A 24,226-nucleotide genomic window follows, 5' to 3' on the forward strand; every position below is an offset into this window, starting at 1 on the left:
TTAACGGGCATTTTTTTTCTCTAAATATATATATATATAAAATGACCATAAAATTCTAATTATAAATGGCTATAGTCGTTTACAATCAGTCGAATTTACTAAAACTTTCTCGTAATGAAATATTATCTTACAATTTAAATTAGCATATTAAAAGATCTATGACCTCTCTTATGTCGACTTAAAGTAAACGTTTGCATTAACTAGTACAATGCATGTGTTAGGCAGCGGAAGACGCGTGGGTTAGGACGTACCCACGTTAATACACCTACTTCTTTCTCTTATTCTTTCTGCACCGATAAGGAAGTAAAGTTATCGAAACATTTGTAGTGAGGACACAACTATTTATACTTCCCAAATAGTCTAACATGTAGTTGAACATAAATTAATAGACGGGTAACCGTTTAATGTAAGTGCCAGATAACAAATTTATTGCCAGTCTTCGTTACAGCTCAGGTCCAACCATACGAAAGCTGTTATTATGCTGACCACACTACTGAATACCATCTCGGAACGTCTAGTTTAGCGGTGTTCTGTAATATCGACAACAAAATCTGCTTACAGAAAAATACTAGAAAGTTACGGCTAGGAACAATGAAATCCTTTAAGCCATAGTATAAGTACCAGCAAAGAAATCTATCCAATCGTAATACGATTTTATTGCAAAACCAATATTTGGACATACAGTACCAATATTCTTGGGGAAAGATTGAATCTTTAAGAAATATATGAAATTTCAAGCCATTACATTTCCGTTTCTTTCCAAGGGTTTTCTATAGAATTAAATGTATTTAAGTATTAAATGAAAAATATTTGTAAATTTAAACAGACCAATTATCATTGGCGATATTTTAGTGATCATTAATTTAGTCATATTGAAAGACAACGATTTAACAAGGCATCTAGTGTTGTACCAATGATTTCTTCATTAAATTCTCTCGTTGTGCTATTCAACCATAAAAAATTCGATTGTCGCGCAGAACAAAGTTAAACCAGATTGTATCTCTTTATTTATCTATACTGAAATTGACATCCGTTGTAGATTTCCAAGCGGATAAATTCACTTGCGAACGTTTAACTAGAACCAAGTAAACGTCCGTTGGTATTTAATGCAAATTACTTTTACGGTGTTGACGTAGTACAGATTCAACAGCAAATAAAAATAGAACCGCTGCAAACTACCTTGTACTCACAATAAACATCAGTAGTGGTCACTAAAATGTTTTCTGCAACATGCTAATGGTGTTACACGATATTTTCAACGGTCACATAAATGATCTGTGTGTATAATGTACACTACACAAAGAGGAATAATCATTGTGTATTATTCAATGATTGCATAATGTTATTCAGTCATATATTAACTAAACTTAACAAGAGTCTGCTGCAAGTAAGTTTTTGTAATTCGTTTTCCAAAAAAAAATTAAATTAACAAAAAAAATTATGTATAGAGCACGCAGTATTAATAAAAATGGATTCCAATTGTTCCCATTATTTATAAAAACTGACCTGTTTTCTTCTTACTGAACACCCTGTATATAGCGAAGGAACAGATCTAACCAACTCATAACTTATGATCTACATAAGATTTTATATTTTTTTTACAAAAATGTTTCCAACATTTTGTAGTAAAGATTTGTCGTAATCATTTCTGTAAAAAGCGCGTTCAAAAGTTACTATTTTTTCATGGAAAATAAATCGCATACTGTTACCAGTAAATAACGTAACAAGATAATATTTATTTCTAACCTTTATATACGTGGACTAACGTTCGATACCATAGCAAAATCGTAAAACAAATCAAAATTTAACTAACTTCAAAATGCTGTAGAAACGTAAAAACTGAAAAAATAAGAGTTTTTGGTATCAAAATTATTCTAATCATAATTATTCTATACAATTTATTTATAAAATGGCTATCTTCAAAAAAAAAAAAAAAACGTTAATAAAAAAATTAATTTTTAAAATATTTTTTGTAATGGCGAAAAATAACATAAAACATATTTTAAATATAGTCATGTATTGTAAAAGTAAATTAAAAAAAAAAGTGTAAAATGTTATGTACAACATAAGTTGTACGTGTTGTCAGTAAGTTCTGTATATATTCACAGCTAATGAGAATCCATTTGAACATGAATGGAGAATATTAAATCTGTTACAACAATACTTAACTAACAATTGATAATTCTCTATTTATTATAGGCCACTGTTTTTCAAGTGCATATTTAAAATAGTAAAAAAAAAAAAAAACAGAAAAAAGAATATTCTCAGTTATTTAATGATGGTTGCAATAGTGAGCGAATAGTTATTATCATTAAAATAAGTTTATATAAAAATAACAGTTACAGAATTGTTAGTTTATTGCTATGTTAAGTATGAACTAAAACACTTAAAAATTTAGCTTTACATAAAGAAAAAAATTATTAAAAATTGATTGAAATTTTATTCATATAAATTTTATAGCATTGCAACATCAATGTTATACAATAATAGTAACAATTGTATATAGAATAAAAATTGGTCATTTGTGGCTAATATTATTTAATATAATTTTAATTAAAAAAAATTAAATGTAAAAAGTTTGGTGTTAATTGAAATTATTTTTATGTTAATTTATATATGTATAAAAATATATATATATATATATAAAAACTTGAATACCCTTATTCCCCTTTTTAATCAATTAAAAAGTTAAATGTTCATTATTCCTTTGATGACAAAAATTAATAAGCTTGAACATTTGTTAAATTTTCAGATTATAACTTCTTTGGTAAGCTGTATACATTTCTAAATCCTATGAGTATTTCAACTATTTATGCATTAAGCACTCAAACAGATAATGAATGTTTAAAAACATTAGTGATATCATTCTAACAAAGTGTCCAATGAAAAATGAATATACTTCCCTTATCATTATGTTATATTCTTTAGTATAAATATCATTAGAAAACAAAATTTGATCTTATTTTAAAATCTCATGTGATAAGGGAAATCATTAATGCCAACAGAATTCAACATAAGCGTAATTCAGAGGAACTTTGATGGGCTTAGCTCTTCTAAAATTCAGAATAACCTACATGCATTAATGAATAAAAATATTTTTTTTCGATTGAGAGAATTAAATTTAATTACTCCAATAATTTAGTTGAAATAACAATAAATAATAAACAAAAATAGATATCTAAACATAAAAATAAGAAAATTGTAGTAATATTGTTGGAAGAAATAAATTATATTTGCCACTGACCACACATTTCATTAAGATCCTAAATGTATTTTTACTATTTTCAACATCGCGAACGTTATTTTTATTAATATCTTACGCGCATGTTGTTTATAAGAAATAAAACCAGGATAAAGAAGGTACAATAACTACCATTTGAAATAGATATTTTTAGGGTATTTATGTACTAAAAAATCTTAAGAATTAAATTTTATTTCAAATTATTATAATATAATAAACCCCCATTCCATGGTATATAAGCAAAGTGTGCTAAAGAAAAATTTAATTCAGTCATTATTTTATGTGATATTCTTCTTCTTCTTTTCCTCGCCTTAATCCCAACTACATTAGGTCAGCCATTCTTATCCTAAACTTCCACTTGATACAATCTCCCTATTCTCCCACATCCTCTACGCTCACATCAGCTGTCCTCATATCGCATTCAATAACATCTTTCAATCTCTTTTTTGGTCTTCATTCAACATTCATTTCTACAATTGTTCTTACGACTTCTTCTCTTCTCATAACATAACCAAACCATCTGAGTTTATTTTCTCTCATCTTATCCACGATTGACGCTACACCTATACTCCCTCTTATATGCTCATTTCTTATCCTTTTCTAGTCACTCCACTCATCAATCTAAGCATTCTCATCTCTACTACACTCATTTTCTGCTCTAACTATTTTTATCGCATAAGACACCAGACGCTTCTCTCCACTTCAATCACCCGCAATTAATTCTGTGTTTTATTTTCTCATCAATACAACGGCTCTTTTGCAAAACTGATCCTAAATACTTAAAACTTTCCACCTCTTTTATCACGTACTCGCCTAATGTCATTGATCTCCTCATTTTGCCTATCTCTTGTTCTCCATTGTCAAACTGGTACTCTATATACTTTGTCTTACTTCTACTTATTCTTAAACCCTTTTTTTCTGGAGCTGATCTCCACATCTCTAGCCTTTGATTAATTTTCTCCTATATCGTCAGCAAACAACATGCATCACGGCACCCCTTCTTGTATTTCTCTAATAATTTCATCCATCACTATAGAAAATAAGTAAGGGCTTAAAGCAGAATCTAGGTGCACTCATAATCTTACCCGAAAACCTTCTGTTACTCCACACTATTTACCATGGTACAAGTGTCATCATACATATCCTCTATTATATTAATGTACCTTTTCAGGACTCCTTTTCTCATTAATGCCCACTTTAAAACCTCTCTCGGTACTCTATCATACGCTTTCTCCAAATCTATAAACACCACACACAGCTTTTACTTATTTTCCTTAAACTTTTCTATTAGTTGCCTCTAAAAAAATGGCTCCACTATTTTATGTGATATTAAATAATTTAATACAATGAAAATATGCTACTGTAGGATATCTAAACAATCAATTGATATTTAACGCCAATAATAGAAATGATTTTAAAATGAGGGAAGTAAATTTTTATAAATTATAAAGCATTTAAATAATTTAAAAACTAATGTAGTAATTATTCAAATTTAATAGCAATATACAATAAATAAAATTAAAATATATATTGATAACTAAATCAACAAACGATTATTATAGAAGAAATGCTTTGAATACGCAATAGGTATTTATAAATATTGATAATTGTACCATATGATTAACAAAATAATTAAATGTTTTCATTGTTTTTACAGAAACCAATAAATAAAGATTTTATTTTCATATAGTAACATCCCGTAAAAAATTAAATATTACATAATGTGAGCATCACCTCTATTAAAACATTTAAGGAAAACTTTTCAAAAATCTAAGTGTACTCAAAGACTTATAATTGTAACAAAAAATACGTTTTTGAACAAAAATAAGGACTAATGAGTTCAGTAAGACTGAGTCTAGTTTTCATACTTCTCGTTAGAATTGCGTAATTTATAGTTTCAACGAGCAATTCTTAGATTTATCACAAATATTAAGATTATGTTCAGTAAACAAAATATATCTAAGTCTGTAGAATCTCATGGGAAGCGTACCTGATATACCTTTCCTTAGCTTTACGATCACTTCAGTCTATAAACTTGTGTAGATTTATGAGTTTAAATAGCCGTTTTATTAGATTACAAGAAATTGTTTCTACAACTTTAGTAAGTATCAAAAACAATGAATGTTTACGAATAGTAGAAATGTTTTACAATTTAGTGACCAGTTATTGAAAGTTTACGAATGTTAAAAAACTTTTTTAATTTAAAATATTTTGAAGTTATATAAATCATTGTGTTTAGAGCTCATGCATATGTACAAAATGAGGAACATTTTTATTTACACAACTTCCAAGATCAAAAAATAAATAAATCTAATCATTTAAATAAAAGGACTAAAATTGTTTTAAGACTATTTCATTATTTTCAATATTTTTATAAATTTTAAGGACACCATGTATATGGTATAAGGAATAAGGTTCTTAAGGAATAACTATGTAATTCTTGATTGGAGATCCTTAGTTATCAAGAGATATAAAAAAATTTGTATTAAATACATATATATATATAATAGTAATTACTATATTAATATATTATAATATTAAATTTTAAAGGAAATTACCTATTTTTTACATTAATTCAATTATTGTACTATAAAAAATTTAAAAAAATGTATATTAAAAATTATAATTAAATGTAATTTATCAATCAAATACATTTAATTCACCAATTAATAGAATCAATTTTTTTTTAGAAACAAAACAATTATTAAAATAATATTAGTTTTTATACATATTGGGTACGTAGACTAAATAAATATAGAATTTATAACTGATTAATGATTTTAAGAATATTATAAATAAGAATGTAATAACATACAAATTTTATGATTACGAATATTGAAAAACATATTATAATATTACCATTAAAGTATATTGGAAAAGACTGGACAAAGATACAAAACGGTAATGCAGTATTTTGGAAGTTTAACAGTGGAAATATATAACATGAGTAACACTGTTTGAGCATATCGCATTTTCCACAAACTGATGATCAACAAACACATAATACAATTCAATACACAATAAGTGCGGATTTAGTAAAAAATGTATCTTTTTCAAAAGGATTTGCTGTTATATCGTCGAGATTGAAAAAAGCTCAAGTGATTTCATTTATTTCGTATTTCGTCGAGGAAAAGGTGACTCAAGTTGTACAATATACACTTATGAATAAAAGTTTTTTCTATCGACTGAGATAGAATAGTCTTTTAAATAATCTAGTTAAAGCAACTATAAAAATTACATTTTTTTTTATAAAAATCAATTTTAAATTTATTTTATAGGAAAATAGTAGCAGCGAACAATTTCCGTTAAAAATATACATTACTATTAAAAGTACTATATTAGATTACTTTAAAGATTTAATAACAAAGGAATGAATGAATAAATTATATGTTGAAATTTTCCAAAAGGTAATTCGGTTGGTACTTTGAAATCTAGAAGAAATACATTTTAGAACGTTTAAGGTAGTTCATCGAGTTTTGCAGATGTGAGTTGCGACTTTTGGGGAGACGAATAACACTCGGTTGAAATATTAAAAATACAGAATAAATGCTTGACGTGTCAGATTTATTTAACATCTGGTACTTACTAAGTCACGCTGTGATGATCTAAAATTAGATTGCATAGAACAATACACGCTCGTTGATACAATTCCTACTTAACAAAGAAGTCTCAATAATTATATTTTGAGGTTGAATTGCAAGTCGCTTTATGGTTTTTAATTTTAAATTAAAAAAAAGAATCTCGGGAAAAGTTTTATCTGAATTTATTATTAAGGGATCGACGACGTTTGAATGAAGTAAATAAATAGTTAGTTAAAATAATATTTAATGAATATTAAATTAAAGAAAAATGACTCTACCGCCAAGGAATCTAAGAAAGCTTACAAAACAATTTAAATAGTAGAGTGATAGATTCCAATGTGTACAATTTGGCAATCAATCAACTTCAAAATGATTGAAATCGAAAACTTACAAAGTTGTTTAAGGGTGACAATACTGGACCACAATAACCCCCAGACGATTCAATATAAATTTGTTTGCTTTGGTTTGAACATTGGATGCGAAACACACAATGTATAATTCCATGCATACATAGAGATTTTACTTTTAAGACATCTTGAATTTTAATATATTTGATGAAATTTTACTTTAAAAATAAAAACGCCTTTAGTGTTTTAGTTACTCAGTAGCATCGAAGTAAAAATTACAAGGAAAAGTTCATTAGAATGACAATATTAAACTCTATTAATATACAACAACTGGTACCGATTGTAAAATTTATATAATCTACAGAAGTAATTAAAAAAAAACAATAGCAGATATCATGCAATAATTATTGATTTATCACATCAACAATTGTTACAAATAATATTTATTTCCTTGTTACCGGAAAAGGGGTATAATAATTTCAGGGTTTTTTTTTTAATGAATAAATGAATGACTGGATAATGTGTACTGAACGATAATAATGGACAAAACGACTGTCTGAATTCAGTTTTTTTTTATTTATGGAGACTACAATATACTTACATATATCATCCCTTTTAGGACCCCATTTCACCTGCACAGGACATAAAGGTCGACCTTGGAAACGTTAAATTATACTAATGTGAAGTTTATTCGTTTGGAAGTCCAATGCGTGTATTTAATAGAATTAGAAATGATAAATAAAATATTTTGTTATAGTAATGAACAGTATTAATATAAATAAATTTATTATTAAACGGTAAGAAATTTTTAAATCATTAAATAAAAATGTCTAACATTTTTTATAGACTACACAGTTAACTGTATGTCTCTTGCCGTTACCGGATATAGAAGTTTTTTTCAGTGTACAAAAGATAAGAAAACTAAAATTCAGAAATTAACACTTTTAAATGGACTATAATACTTTTTATTTACTCTAAAATTAAATGTTGATCTTATAAATTTTAATTCAATATATTAGTATAAAACTATAGTCACTTTAATTAAATATTTCTTTATTCAAAAAAGATCATTTATATTAGGAATTCATTATTGAGTCCATACAACTTGATAACGTCTAAAAAAAATTTATTTTTTGAAAAAGTTAATTATTAAAAATCATTATTTTGCGTTCTAATAAAAATGAATGAGACTTTTGATATTAGTATTTTTTTTAAAGGTGAACGTCAAGGAATTCTATTCATGAATAAGACACCTAAATTTTCTGATAATTAATCGTTACATGATTTTATCAATTTTTTTATCATAAATACAATTAAATTAAGTTAATTTCTTTATTTCGTAGAAATAAAAACAAATTTTATAAAATCTTATTATATACCTTTAACAAAATTTTTTTACCTTAGAAAATCTGATCATTGATTAATCGCCATTTTAATTAAAAATCACTTTAATATCAACAATACAAAAATAATCAAAATATTTTCATAAGTCAGTAAAAAATTTTTAATATACACGTTAATTTTGCACACAAATAGTGCGATTTTGACATAACGTATTGAATATTCGTACACAAATATAACATTTTTATCACTATTTATGAAATCGTTCCCTTACAATGTATACATTAAAAACTTCCAGTAAATGTATATGAAAGTTCGGAAATTTTTTATTAGAGTGCTGCTATTGTGGAACATTATCGATTTTTAAAAACAATTGATAATAATAGTAAGCAGCTATGAACCCACTCCTACGGATTACGCGTCAACATGAGTTTTTCTACTTTCCCTTTACAAAACACAGACAAAGAAAAAAGTCCCTAATCTATTTTTAGCAGTGATAGCATTAATTTAAGGGTTCGGATATATACAACTCTTGGGCGAGCCCGTGAAATTAGTGCAGTTCGCACCCTTTAGGGTCGCGTCCGGACGGCATCAATCACGGCGGCCTCTGCCAATTTGTATTTTACTTAAAAACTAATTTATTGACTAAGTTGGTTGGACCCCTACCAGCACGCCTACTTAATACCCTTGCAATAATATTTTACAGACGGTGAACGAAGAAAGTCCAATAACATTACTTTTAGTTTTGACAACATGTCAATAAATGTACAACGAAAATACCGATGCGGCATTGAAGAAATAAAACACGCTAGCTGAGAATAAGAATGAGGACTAACGAAGATACACGTCGGAAATAAGGGAATATTTCAAGGGTGTCATAATAATGATCATATTGTCTGTAGAATTTTAAACATCACGTAACTGTAACCGTACTTAAAATCTATGTCGTGACTTTATACATCAATAAAAAGCATCTGATTATAATACAAATATTGAGTAAAGAATTCACGAAGTACGAAACGCGATCTAAAAAAATTCATGCGAAGGAAATTGATTCATTCATATTCAATGTTATATAGCCCAAAGAGATTGTGGTAAAGTTTAACTGTTAATCAAGCGATAAGGTCACGCGATGACTTTTATATATGGTAAAAATATAAATTTAAGTAATGAATTCTAGTTAAGTTGCAATTATTTATTACAATAACGACTGTGAACGGTTACTTGAACCATGTTTTGATTCTACAAGATGACTAAGAATGTAGTTACGATTATATTATGACACGATTTTATAGACGTGATCGTAGAAAATTTGCAGCCAAGCTGATATTTCATGCCCTACAAAGTCCTACACATTATGGTGCAATTTTTTTAAACACAATTCTTCGAATTAAAAATTGCTCACTCGTCAAAATATTTGACGAAACAAAATCTTATGTTGTTTTAATAATAGAAATTATAGAAAAGATAAGATATATATTACAAAGAAAAAGCATACATGACTTAGTATTTTTTTTAGCATAATAGAAGGCATGGTTTATTTGAATATTCTTAATTTGATACAGCAAAAAAATTAAAATTATCAAAAGTCTAACGTTTGAGAAATCTAAACTAATAATCGCTTGTGTGAGTCCACTCATAGATATTCAAAATGCGTTTTAGGTTTTGATCCTCGTACACCATTTGTGTGAAGGATTTTAAATATCCGAAATTTTTATCTAGGTGAAAACGGCCATTAAAACAAGCAAAAGGAATACTCTGATAATAATATTATAAAGCTTAAATAAAAGTTCTATAGAGAATGTATTTTTTTTTTTGTATTTAACTGTGTCTTTCAAAGTAGTGTGTTTCTGTATTAGTTTTTGGAATTTCATCGGCCAAGTTTCAAGTTAAAACCATACGCAACCAGACCCATTGAAGCACAAATTGGCTACGACCCAACGTCAAAGATTTTTATTTTTCCACCGTACACATTTATAAATTCTTAACTCTTAGTCGTAGCACCAAAACAGGTTTTTGTATTTTTTCCCACGTACGATTTTTTATACAAATGTTGTCTAATACATTACATTATAAAGCGTATGCGTATATTAGACAGTCGTGTCGTACATTAAAGTGCGTGTCACGCATCGCAAGGTGTTTAAACATTTTTTACATTGAAATAAGATAAATTCTTTTAATAAATTTATACGTGTAACATATTCAAAGCTCAAAATGTTTTTTTTTTGTGAATAAAATGATAATTATCTAATGAAAATAGATATAATGAATAAAAAATTCGAACAAATTTAAGACCTAACATAAAAAATTATGATTACTTTCAGATAATAAAACTATTGCAGCTAGATAAAGTCATTATTTTCTTTTCTAATAACGTTTAATTTGCATAACAAATACTTAATGTAGTCAATTTTTTTTAATAGGTCATTGGTGTCTTAAAACTGGCCAGACCATAAATACAATAAATAAAAAGTAATAAATAAAAAAGATAAAAATATTACTGTAAAGAACATTAAATTCCAATGGTAAATTTAAAACAATAGACCATAATATTCGAACAAAAGGTTTGCCCGCCCATTAGAGAACATTGGATTAATTCCAAAATCGATAAATTAACAAACATAAAATAGTATGCTTTGGTTATTCAAATAATACACTGACAAGCATGTTTACAGTTGATTTACCATCATGTTGGTCACTAATTGGAACTCAAAAAAAAAGAACAATTGTAACAGGAAAATTCGCCCACATAAGTCCTATAATTCTGATTTTTGAATTCCACAACGTCATTTTGTATAGCATTGCGCTGTTATTATTACTGCAATATGAAAAACACCACCTTATCTCTACAATGTCACATGATTTATTTTTAATTATCTTTTGAGATTGCATCATCACTTCCACCACTCATAGTTAATTACTGCAGTAATTAATTGTACCCTAGAGCTGTATCAGAAGTCTCTGGCCAACATATTAATTTTTGGCTCGAAAATCTAATGAAAGATCGTGCTAACCAACAAGAGCAATTATATAGGTGTGTAGTCGTTATCACAGAATTCCGGTACGATGGATTACATTACGAAAATTCTAAGTGACAATATAAATAGAAAAAAATGATCTCTATATCAATTTAAAGCATTAAATAATTAAAGAAATTGTTTTATAAATTAATAATTTTTATTAGAAAACATGATAATTTTTTTCATTTATTTGAAAAAAGAAAAACTAAATGAATATTAAATATTAAATTAATTACACTACAAAATTTATATTTTTGAAAAACGTAAACAAAATTTTCATACGGGATAATTTTATTAAATTAATTTTTTATAAAGGTAAACTTAGCAATATACAGAGTGATTGTTTACCGTTAACCACTAACATTTTCCTAAAATAATAATATTAAAAAAAAAAAAATGTTTGATTTTGTTTTGAATTATTTTATTTTTCAATTTTTAAATTGTAAAATACTATTCATTTCCATCCTTTATAAAGGTATCAAAATATTTTTTTAATGGCATCATACATATTTAAATAGGTTATATATTATTCAAGTAAGAAAATTACTGGTCGATAATTACTTTTGAACCAATAATTCAGAAGTTTTGAACATTTTTATACCCATGTGGGAGTAGTGCGGAAGACTGATGCATTATGATAAAAATAACACAACCCACACCTCGCCACCAGCCTACATTTAATAATGTTTATAATTTCCAAAATACAGGTTCAAAAGTCGTTATCAGTAACTTTCTAAATTAGATAATTTTCTATTTTATGAACTAGTTAAATATGTACGTTGGCACGTAAAAGTTGGTATTCTTATAAGGGACAAAAGAATGACATAAAAAGTATCTAACGACTTTAAGATTGAGAAATAAACAATTCTAAAGACCATTAAATATTTTTTTTCAAAATTATTTTTATTTTATGAGAAATTTAAAGAATAAATTAATCACTCTGTATATATATATATTTAAATATTGCTTAGTTAACCTTTATAAAATTTTCTAACACATTACACATGGTTTTTCATTCGAATAACAGATTATAATAACCGATAAAATATCATTATGAATGCCGATCGAATCTTTAGAATTATAGATAGTTAATTCCTTAATTAATGTTAGTTTAATTAATAAATTTGAAAATTACTACCAGTACTCATTTTTTTCACGTGTAAATATCATATTAATTCATTTATTTTATTTGAGCAAGCTTTACGTAGTAGAACTTGCTTATATATACATTGTTCTTAATTAATCATTAAAAAACAATTACTTATTGGAAAAAGTCAGGAAACAATGGTTTTTGAGTAGTATAAGATATACGTGACCGAATCAGAAAAGGGGATTCAATAATATAGCGTCGTCAGTTTGAGAACGCTCGACTGGAAGCCAATTACTGCTGCTTGGTTCAGTAAAAGAGATTCAAACTTAAAAGAGATTAAAGAACTAATCCTCTCCAGTTTTAATTTTAACATATAGACGTGGGATCATGTCTACGAGTTAGGGATAATACAATCAGCGGCGATGACTAGGGTCTCACATAAAAGTTATTGGTTCATTGTTTTACAAAAACTAAAATAGCGTTTCCATTGATGACCGTAATGAAGTTATCACTGAATCCGTTTTTAATTTTTGAAAGCTTCCGTAAGTACATGTCATTAGTTAATGTAACACATCTTTTCTGAGCTTTAAATAAACGGTTCGGATTGAAAGTTTTTCTGAGAAACTAATTTTAAAATTGAATTAAGAACGTTAATTAAATTGTTCTTAATGAGATTGATTTAGAATATTTCTACTCATTATATTAATAGAAATATATGTATGTATCATTGACAATTATGTTAACAATTGAAAATGAGAAGGTATTCCAGTATTATAGTATATAAACCTCTACAAATTATACGCATTGTAGTAATACGAATATATAACTATTAAATAACAAGATGTTTTATTTTAGAATTATAAACAACTCAATGCCTCATTTTGGAGTATCCAGTTAAATAGAAATAACGTAATTTTAACTATTTAACAAGTTAAAATCACATATTTTCTAACTTAATCAATAATAATACTAGAAATATAATAGTAATTGGACTCGAAGTTGGGCGGTGATTATGGAATAATCTAACAAAAAGTGTGTAAAAGTTAATAATGGATGCAGCTCATACACATTCTTACGCACCGCAGGGGGAGGTTTATAATATAATTTTAGTATATATATATATATGTATTATTGTAATACCATTGAGTATAGAGTACTATTTAATGGTAACATATTCTATCAAACCAAACCCAAACGAACATACTATAACTATAACATATATTATGATGCACTATTGATGATTGACCTAAAATGTTCTTTATATGATATTGTACAACAAGGCAATGCAGAACACATGTGGATAATAGAAAATCAAAAAAAATGTCTGAGAAAGCACTTAAATTCAAATTACTCAATGTTATAAGAATAAGTATGAGTTATTTAAAATAATATTAGATTAAAACATTTAAACTGGAGGTATGAGTGAAATTAAGCCACACATATCGATTGGATTTGAATTAGTATTAGGTATATTACCGTGGCATTGTTATCAACTGCTATGTAATCTGTGACCCTTCGCCCAAATTGACTAAACGTCAAAAAGGATGAATTTGAATTAAATTAATTCATAGATGTGTGAATATAATTTATATCATGGTAAACTAATTACAAATATGAGTATCTAAATGTTTTCTGTATTGTACCTAAAATAAGCATGCGCTTAAAATATAATGTGCCAGAATATTTTTTTAAAAATACAATAAAATGTTTAAATCTTCTAAAATATAGTACTCATTGTCTAAAATATAATAGTCATAATAATTTATTTTTAATGTGACATTGTAAGTTATCATAAAATTTTAGTATGCATCATTTTTTTGTTCAACAAAACAAAATATTGAATTAATCATAAGTCACAAATAATATTTGTTAATAAGTAAAATTAATTATAGAACTAGAAAAAACTTGGAGCTATTTTAATATTGTTTCATTAGAAAAATGTGAGAAATTAAAACATTATTGAATGAAATGAAACTTCAAGACAAAATTAATGCAGCATGACATACATTTATTTGATTTAACTAGCTATAGCTTGTTTTACTACACACAATTTTTGTACAAAAAGAGACACGGGTATGTTCAATATACTTTGATACACTTACTACAAGAGTAGTTAAGTCTATCGGCAAAATAACAATTTAATTAAAACGTGCTGCCGTGGTAATGAGTTACAAAGCGAAAGAATTAATTGATTGCTCGTAAAACGTGACACCATCACCAATACAAGGATTATAAATGTTTTCATTGATAAAGGATTTTCCAAAATAACAAAATTGTTTGTGACTAAGTTAAAGAATGCGAAAGGTAAATTTCATACATCCAGAGTGAATTTTTATCTCTATTATTGACTTAAATAAATACAAACTATGTGTGATAAAAATAACTTAGAAAAAATAATCGATATGTTTTATTTAAATTTATAACATATACAACGTATCAAAATTAATTATATTAATACAGAATAAATAAAACAAAATGATATTAATTCACACTAAAATAAAAGCTGCTTGTAAAATTAAGAATAATTAAAAAAAATAAAGTGTTTAAACTTATTAAATCTACACGTCTAAACATTATAAGCTCAAAAAGATAATAATAGAAAAGCATCGTATATTAATCCGAAAAGATTTACATTAAATTCACTTAAGTTTTTTTTTTTGGTCCTTGTGATTTAATTCTCTTTAAAGAAATCTTCCCTATTCTTAAAACAAATTTACATAAAATTAGAAGGGGAATATGGATGAGATAATAACAGGGTTTCATTTAGAATTTTAATTAAATAATAATCTTGCCTTGAAAATCGTCACATATAAACGATGGTCCTTATCTTATATTTGTCAACTTGAGTTGGAGAGACAAATTTTGTCAACGCTATTCTGTATGCTATTTTTTGTCATCTTCCATAAGATATTAACAAAGATAAGATGATTTCTTGAAGATAACACAAGAAATATATGCAAATAAGTTATTTTAGATTACATATAAGAATTTGAGCTTAAAATAGTTTGCAAAACGCATTGCAATATGTAAGTGATTGACTCAACATATTCATTATAACAAGCTAGTAAAGTATTACATAAATATTAAAACACGAATATTTATTTGATTCTTTAATTATTTAATTTAAATATACATAAAAATTAAACTTACATTTTTCTGTCAATTTTATCAAAATAATTTTTTGAAACTTCTGAAAAAAAAAATTATGAATAAAGTAATTAGTATTAATTAAACAAAATAAATATTTATTAATAAATAACATACAAAAGAAAATAAATTTTTAAATCAAGAATTGTTTAACATAACTTAAGTAATTATTGAACAATTTTTAATTTTTCAGTTAACTGTCAAATGCGCCTTAACTCGAAGCGGTGGAAACACAAATTATTTGTTCAGAAAAATTAAGTGATGAAATCTGTAAAATATTTAACTGCCCTCAAGTAAATTAAGTTGATTAATTTAGTGGTACTAAATGGTAATTCAATAGAAATTAAAAAATACCGCATACTGTGATAGTTTATTGATGTTAAAATTTGCTATCATAACTAACAACTCTATAAATATTAAATAAAAAGCTTAGTGCTTTTTCGCTTTAAAATTTTAATATTAGCACTTTAAAAGTTTTTGTATGGATAAAAAAATAAGGACTAAAATGTAAATAACTTGATAATTACACTCTCGGACCAAGTGTCTCGGCTTTCGAATTATAAGTATTACTATTAGACCACTTTTTAAACTTTTTTTATTTACAATTCTCGAAGTGATTAAATGTTTCAAGTATTTTTTTTTTTTTCAAGATAATATTTAATGCGAAATTCAACTATTTAGCAAAGACTACTATTTAATATCAGGAAATCTTTAATATTGTGTTTGATTTAATAACAATTTATTTTACATTATTTAAATACTACCAAATTAACCATTACTGTTATATATTGTATATATAACACACAATATAATCTAAAAAGTTATTATATTTTCCTTTTTTGTTTCCGTACAATATTACTGACTCATTTTATTTATACCTTGTTTACATTAAATATAAATTACTATACACCTATCTCAGTTAGAACATTATGGCTCACTGCTTGTTTTTATGACGAAATTCACCAAAGTCACGTCGCAAAATGGCACGTGTCTACACAAGAAAATGCACTTAGCTGCGGTAAGTTATGATTTGATTTTTAGTATATAAATAAGTCTAGTTTAAATATAAGAAATTTGATCTTGGACTTAGAGTTAATATACTTTCTCGAGTTACATTTAGTTATAGGAACTTTTTTTATACTCAATAAAATTAAACCGTTCAGTTTTATAAACTGTTTTCATACTTTTTATTTTTAAAAGTATAATAGTATTAAAGTCTATGTGTTAATGTTTCCCTCAAATAATCTTACTAAGAACGTCAGTAATCAGTAACAGCGAGTTCCATCTATATTAATAAAGTTCTTTTCACACTTTTTATTATTCACCGATTTGATCTAAAAATAATAATAGGATTGAAATTCTAAAACAAAATAAAAACTTTGAAGTAATATTCAAAAAAAAATTATTATCTATATATCACCTAAGACAATTACAGTATTTTAAAAATTGTAAAAGTGACAATTATTTGTATATAAGTATAAAAATGTATACTTGGAGTTAATCTTGTATTATTGTTTTTTATTCTAATTAATTACAATAAAATATGTATATTTGATTATTTTTAAGAAAAATCTAATGCAATCTTAAAATTGGTGAATGGAAATTTCTGTACCTCAGAGCTAGTCCGACGAAAGTCACATCAAGTCCGTTACGTCATTATTCATAATGTAATATTCATAAGATGATAAATAAAAACAGAGGCTAATTAGAAGAATGAAATATTCCATCGGAACAAAAATTATTCATTACATTGTGAAAAAATAATTTTTCGTTTAGTATAGAAGAGAAATTGATATCATTATTTTTTGTATTTGAAAATAAGAACTTTAACATGTTATTTTATTATTAGCCGATTTTTACCAGATATCGATAAATAAAAAAACGATAATCGGTTTAAAGCGGTTAACATTTATTTTCTTTTTTTACGGACTTGCGTTAGTCTAGTTCTGAGGTACAGATTTTCAAATAACTAATAATGATTGAAATATATATATATATTCTACCTTTTCATACACTTTTTAACTTCAAAGGTCATTATTTTGAATTGGAAGTAAAACATTTTGCCTGTTACAAATAATCAGTATTCAATATACAGGTTTAAATATTATCAAATTATATGGTACAAAATCTAACGGGCAAATATCCCAGTAATAAATTTAATAAACTTTTGAGGCTGAAAATTAGCAATGAACTACTTCCATAGTTAAATTTAAACACGATATTGATGTAATGTAGTTTACACAGTCTAAAAAACTAATAGCGCTACACATTATTAATCTTAAAAAAACTACGCCTAAAATAAAAAAATTTTAGTCAAAATAAAAGAATGTTTTAGTAGGAATTACACCAATGTCGAACAAAGCCAGCGTTTATGTATTTTAGGAGAAACGTGCATACTTTTTTTAAAAATTTTCGTCATGCACACACTTTACTAGTAACGAAACTCTAAATGGCTTTTGTCGAACGACATCGCCGTCATTTTTTATAACCACTATCGTTAGCGATCCGCGTAGGTTGGTATATACATAACAAAATCAAATAGATAATACTTCAGCAAAAACACTTCAATTTTCTGTTATTGGAAATAAATATATTGAGATAAAAGCATGAAATGCATACAGATAATATTTATGAAATTGTCAAAATATTGCAAAACAAAATTCATTTCTTTTAATGTTGCATATATTTACACATACATTTTATACGTATTCTCAATCTTATTTGTAAGGTTCTTTGTATTATGTTCTACATTTCGAATAAAACAAAGAGGTGTACATTTCTTATAACAAAAGATTTTTATTGCTAGAACTTTCCAAGATATCGTTCGGTAATTCACAAGGGTGAGAGCATTGGTACATTACACTACCTCTTTAGATTTCCAATACTATTAAGTGTTATATATAAAACCAAAATGCTAATGTGATATTTTGAGTACTTGATAGTATCATAGTAATTTAAACCACGTTCACGAGACGTCGCTTTTGTTTTAAGTTTCTCTATAAATTTATGATTACAGGTGCTGCTCTAACGTTCTGACGACACGTGTAAAAAAAGTCAGCACGCGACTCCTCTAAAATAGAAAAATGAGTTATAGTTTATCATATATGGATTAAATAGCTTAAAAAAATACTTTCAATCAAAAATCATGGTACTACTCGACAATGAAGTAATTTAAAATTCTATTTTGACGTTTAACACGCAAAGGAATTCTAATGTTCTTTCATTACGTAATAATAAGAGCGTATTTAATTAGTTGCAATTATCTTATATATATAATTATTACTTTATAAGACCCAGTAATTAATAATGATAGATTAGGTGATGACGTCAACAACGTATGACTCGCCATTTTAGCAAAAAGGCGTGAATTTCCTATTGCGGCCGGAAAATACAAAAGGAGCAAAGGTGACATCTATTGATGGCGGTAAAAGTTCGAATCTGATAAGAAGTGTCTAACACTGTATAGCTGCTACGGAAAAACGTATTGCAAGGCTACTGCTTTGTAGACTTGAGAGCGGAAGTAAAAAAGGTGCTTAATTTCTGGCTCGCATTTGAAAATACCGCCTTAAGGGAAATAATTTATAAGGACAAGGTGAAAAAAATGCAAAACGATCGTCGAGCCACACCTCAAATGCAGTTTAATAGCTTTATACAAGTGATTTTTTTATACGGTTTTTCACGCGGAGTCATGAAAAAAGTAACCCTTTAAGGTTACACCCAGAGAAAAACCTCGATCTATATAATAAATTCATTGTTCAATTTGATAAATATATCATTATATATATATATATATATATATTATATATATCATTACTAATGAATCTATGATATATTTATCAATATGATAATTTTTTTTCTTGTCTTGAACAATAATTATTCATAAGAATAATTATTTTGTTCGTATTAATAAAACATTATCATAAACCCTTGATAAAATCTATCAAAATTGATTGAGGTTTTTCTTTGGGTGTACTTTTATTTTAAAATATATAATATATATGAATGTACTTTTAATAGAGCGGAGGACATTTAAAGTATTGTGCACCCATTCTGTTAATTTAAAGTAGATGTTAACATACATCAATATCAATTTAAAAACAAAATTTCTATACATAACAATACATTTATTATATAAATAATCAGATTCAACTTCAAATCTTTCAAACATTTTTTTTAATTCCGTTGAAGTTAATATATATATATATATTTTTATATTCATAAATTCCATTTAAACCTAAAACTACACATTTGTGCGTACATGGAGCTTCTTCGCGATTATTAAATGAATTTACTATTTTAATTTTGGTATCTTCAGACAAATCATCATCAAAAAATGCCGACGCTGCTGTTTCGGATACTAAATATCTAAAATGTCCGGACAGGTCTTTTAAAACTACTTTAGAAATATCTACTTCTATTGTTTCATCTTCAATCATACTTTTTATAAATTGTAAATCTAATTTGAAGCTAATGAAGCATTAGGTGAACAAAACCGTTGTAATATATACACTTATTTAAAAAATTACACAACAAACAAATATCATTAAAAAAAATGTTAAATAGAAAATATATAGAAAATTTAATTTAAAACAACTTTTGTTTGACACATTTTTTTGCTACAGTGAACGGTTTATAAAATAAATCAAGTTAATAGTTTCAATGGCAAATATAGAAAATTTGCATTTTTTGTTAGGCTAAATAACAATTTTTCGAAAATTTTTGTAGATATCTTTTTTATAGAAAAATATTATATCTACAAAAAAGTTTCTATGAACATTTTCATAAAAAGTGATGTTTTTGAGATAGACAAAAAAAACTAAAATGATCCCCTAAGGGTATCATCATTTTTAACCCTCTTGAAGCACGCCTTAGAGTTTGACAATCATCGACAATTTTTTCACAATTACTTTTATTTGGGTATTCGGACAATTCTAGGGGGTGGCACTATGCAATTTTAAAAGTTTATAATTAACGGTCACCCTAATAAATATATATAAATACTTTGATAAAACGCTTACAATTTTCCTTAAGGTATAATCAAATTTTAAATGTTTTTTAATAGTTACGTAAAATATGTATTTATTTCCTTAAAGTATTTGAAAATTCATCAAGAAGTTATAAATAACTTTAATTTTTAAATATTGTAAATTACAAATTTTTAATAATTTCAAAGGAAATGAGTATCTAACCAAATTTATGTCACCCTGCATATATAATATAAAATATGCGAATATTTGATTAAAACATATCCAATAAATTTTAAATTATGCGAATAGATCAGAAAACTATTAAATATTTTTACTAATTGAATAGTTGAATATTTCTCATCACTAGTAAATAGGTATTATATAATGATATTGTTTAATAGATTTCTATTAAAAATTATTTTTTAATGTTATTTAAAAAATATCAGTTTAAAATTAGTATAATGTATAATTTCTAAGAAAAAACAATAATACCAAGACCATATTAGACACTACGAATCACATTATTTTAGTTTAATCAATAAAAATTGAATTAAACTATTTAAACACAAATTCTTCTCATATAGATTGTTATACATTATTACTACATGTATATATGACAAACTGAACTGCGTATTAAGATATTTTTATAATTTATTATTTTTATAACAAAATTAATTAGTATTTTTAAAAGTATAAAAAAATAATTTGGTTACATAAATTATTTATTGACACAAGTTAATTCACTTTATAAGTTACTTAATTAATTTACATTTATTAACACACTAAAATAAGTTTTATTATGTCATGATATAACTGCAAAATTACTTCCGAATCAATATGCTTATTGAATTAATTTATGAACGTAATATACAAAACTATGTAATATTTTACAGCGGTAATCAGGTTCAGCAATATATAACAATACAATATGTCTTCAAAAGTTTAACTAAAGTAAGTAAACTGATTTTTATTGACAGTAACGCATTTGATACTATTAGTCTGATATATTTTTTTATAAAAATAAATGACGGCTCACAACAGAGGATTATAAAGCTTATGCTCTTATATGTTTGTATAAAGTATTATATTTGTGTCAGTATAATATTAGGTGGATAACAAACTATTATGTTTGATTTTTTTTTTTAAGCTAATTGCTAATTTTAGTATATTTTACTGATGAGTCTTATTTTTGATATTAAATAGACAAAGAATATAGTCGATAAAAATAATTTAATATAAGTTAATGCATAACATATTACTTTATAATACATACACTATCCAAATAGAGAAAAATTAAAAGCGTTTATAAATGTAGCATATTTTCTAAGACTTGTTTTTTGTTTATACCTAATAAAGAATAGTTATGATATGATATTAATTATATTTCACTCATGAAATATAATTAACGTCATATTATAGAAAAGCATAATGTAAGTGCTCACACAGAAAACAGTTACTGCGTTTGAAAGGCAACATCAGGATAAACTTATACTTTCAGTAACAACAAAGAGCATTATAACAATAAAAGTTTAAAATTTTTCTAGAAATATTTCTGAAAGTGAAATAATTAAAAACTACAAAATGTATATATTTTAATTATAAAAATGTTAACAACAATAACAATTAAAGATACTAAAAGTGAAATTTTGTATTATAATACTAAAAATAGATACTTAAATACGTACAAGTATAATATTATAACTATTATCAATAAAATAAAAAACAATGAAAACTACTAATAGTATAAGAGGGTTTAGGATTAAAGAAGGATATCAACCAATTTCTCACTTGAGGCGTATAGTTTCAAAACCAGCTAAAACCGTTTTTTGAAATTTTTCAGGAACAACAAAATAAGACATTGTTAGATGGATGATTTGATACCAACCATATTTTTCTATGATTAATTTAAACCAGTTAGAGCCTATTTTTAAGTTCAATATTTTTACAGGACATTTAGTATAGTGCGACCACTTAGAAAATACAAAAAAAATGGTTTTGAAAAAATTCACTTATAGCTGGTTTTGAAACTATACGCCTCACTTATCAGGTGAGCAAACTTGAATTTTCATTTTCCACTTAAGCTAATTAAAAATGTTTTATCTTTTAAAAAAATATGCCTTTCAATGTAATTAGTGATATATCATTTTTAAATTAAAAAATATTTTATATATTGGTTGAAAATTTCAACTTGAAATAGACAAATAATCGAAAAAGCCTAATTTTGGTTAATATGTTCTTTTAATTCTAGACCCTCCTATAGCTAAAATAAAAATGTATATGAAAAAAAAAAATTATTTTTTAAACTACATTTGAATGCAGTGAATGAAATATATAAATATTACATATTTATATGTAATGGATTTTTTATTTAAGAGAAAAGACAAAAAGTAAATCATCACTCCGGAAACCGGAAAGTATGTACGAATTGACCGGAATGGAAGATTTAAGAGGAAAGAATCAGTGATTTCAATCGAAAACAGATTCTTTTGAAAAATTGTAATCATTATTATAAATATTAAAACTTCTGAATAAACATGAGTTTATAAAGGAGTATATTTATAGCAATAAATAATGCAGTAAGAACCTTGAATTTTACTTCCCATTATTTATTAAAAGCAAATTAGACAAAAAAAGATTACAAAATAATAATTTATTAGTTTATAGATGTTTAACGTATTAAATAAAAATAATGATTTATAATAATAAATCATTAAATTTAATTTAAGACAACTAGGCAAGCATAAACATTTAACAGTCAAATCATACAAAAATTAAATCACTAGTTGTTCAATAGAGAAATGAAAGAAAACATGGGGTTTATTAGCATAAAAGTAAACATTTTCAATTATATGTGATAAATTTCATAATAATAATTTATGAAAGTTAAATGTTAAATAATCGTTATTTAAAGGAAAAATGAGTGATGCTACTATACTAAATCTTACTGTATGCGTATGGATGTATAATTAGATGATTTTTTATTTCATAAATTTGTAAAATATGTATTTTGTCTTTTAAAAAAATTAAATCTGCATCCCCATAAGTTATAAAGGATGATGCTAACAAATAATTAGAAGCCAATATAACAAGTTTTAAATGTAACAAAAAAAAAAATTTCTCTCAATATTGTATATAAAATATCAAATCTAGTCGATATTTTTATAATTATTATAATTTAATAAATAAATAAAAACTTAGCAAAGTGGGGTTATGACATAGTTGGGTCAAGTATAATGATATCTGACAGTGATTAAAATCACTATCATAAAAAACGGTTCGATGTAAATCTGTATATAGTGTTTAATTTTAAAAAATTGGTGGATTATTACAAAAGCTGCATGATCTCATAATATCCTTATTTATATCCATAAAGTTAAAGTTAAAAATATAAAAAATAATTTTTTTTACAAAAATCGTATTTTTTAGCTTCGATGCGAAGCTGAGAAGGTATTGGTTTTACTATGATGTGTGTTTTTTTTTTTTTTTTTTTTT

At 25.6% G+C, this 24,226-nt stretch overlaps 1 protein-coding gene across 2 annotated transcripts in view; it reads right to left on the reverse strand.

Moving 5' to 3' along the window:
* Positions 1 to 24,226, reverse strand: part of LOC126895107 (fat-like cadherin-related tumor suppressor homolog) — a 122,469-nt gene that overhangs the window by 74,270 nt on the left and 23,973 nt on the right. For both annotated transcript variants that reach the window (XM_050666605.1, XM_050666604.1), the window contains exon 2: positions 15,771 to 15,810. The gene's annotated coding sequence lies outside the window, so the exon portion shown is untranslated. The remainder of the gene's footprint in view (positions 1 to 15,770; positions 15,811 to 24,226) is intronic.

Source organism: Daktulosphaira vitifoliae, unplaced genomic scaffold (genome assembly GCF_025091365.1).
Source record: "Daktulosphaira vitifoliae isolate Bord-2020 unplaced genomic scaffold, ASM2509136v1 Scaffold_1, whole genome shotgun sequence".
In the NCBI taxonomy this organism is placed as follows: domain Eukaryota; kingdom Metazoa; phylum Arthropoda; class Insecta; order Hemiptera; family Phylloxeridae; genus Daktulosphaira; species Daktulosphaira vitifoliae.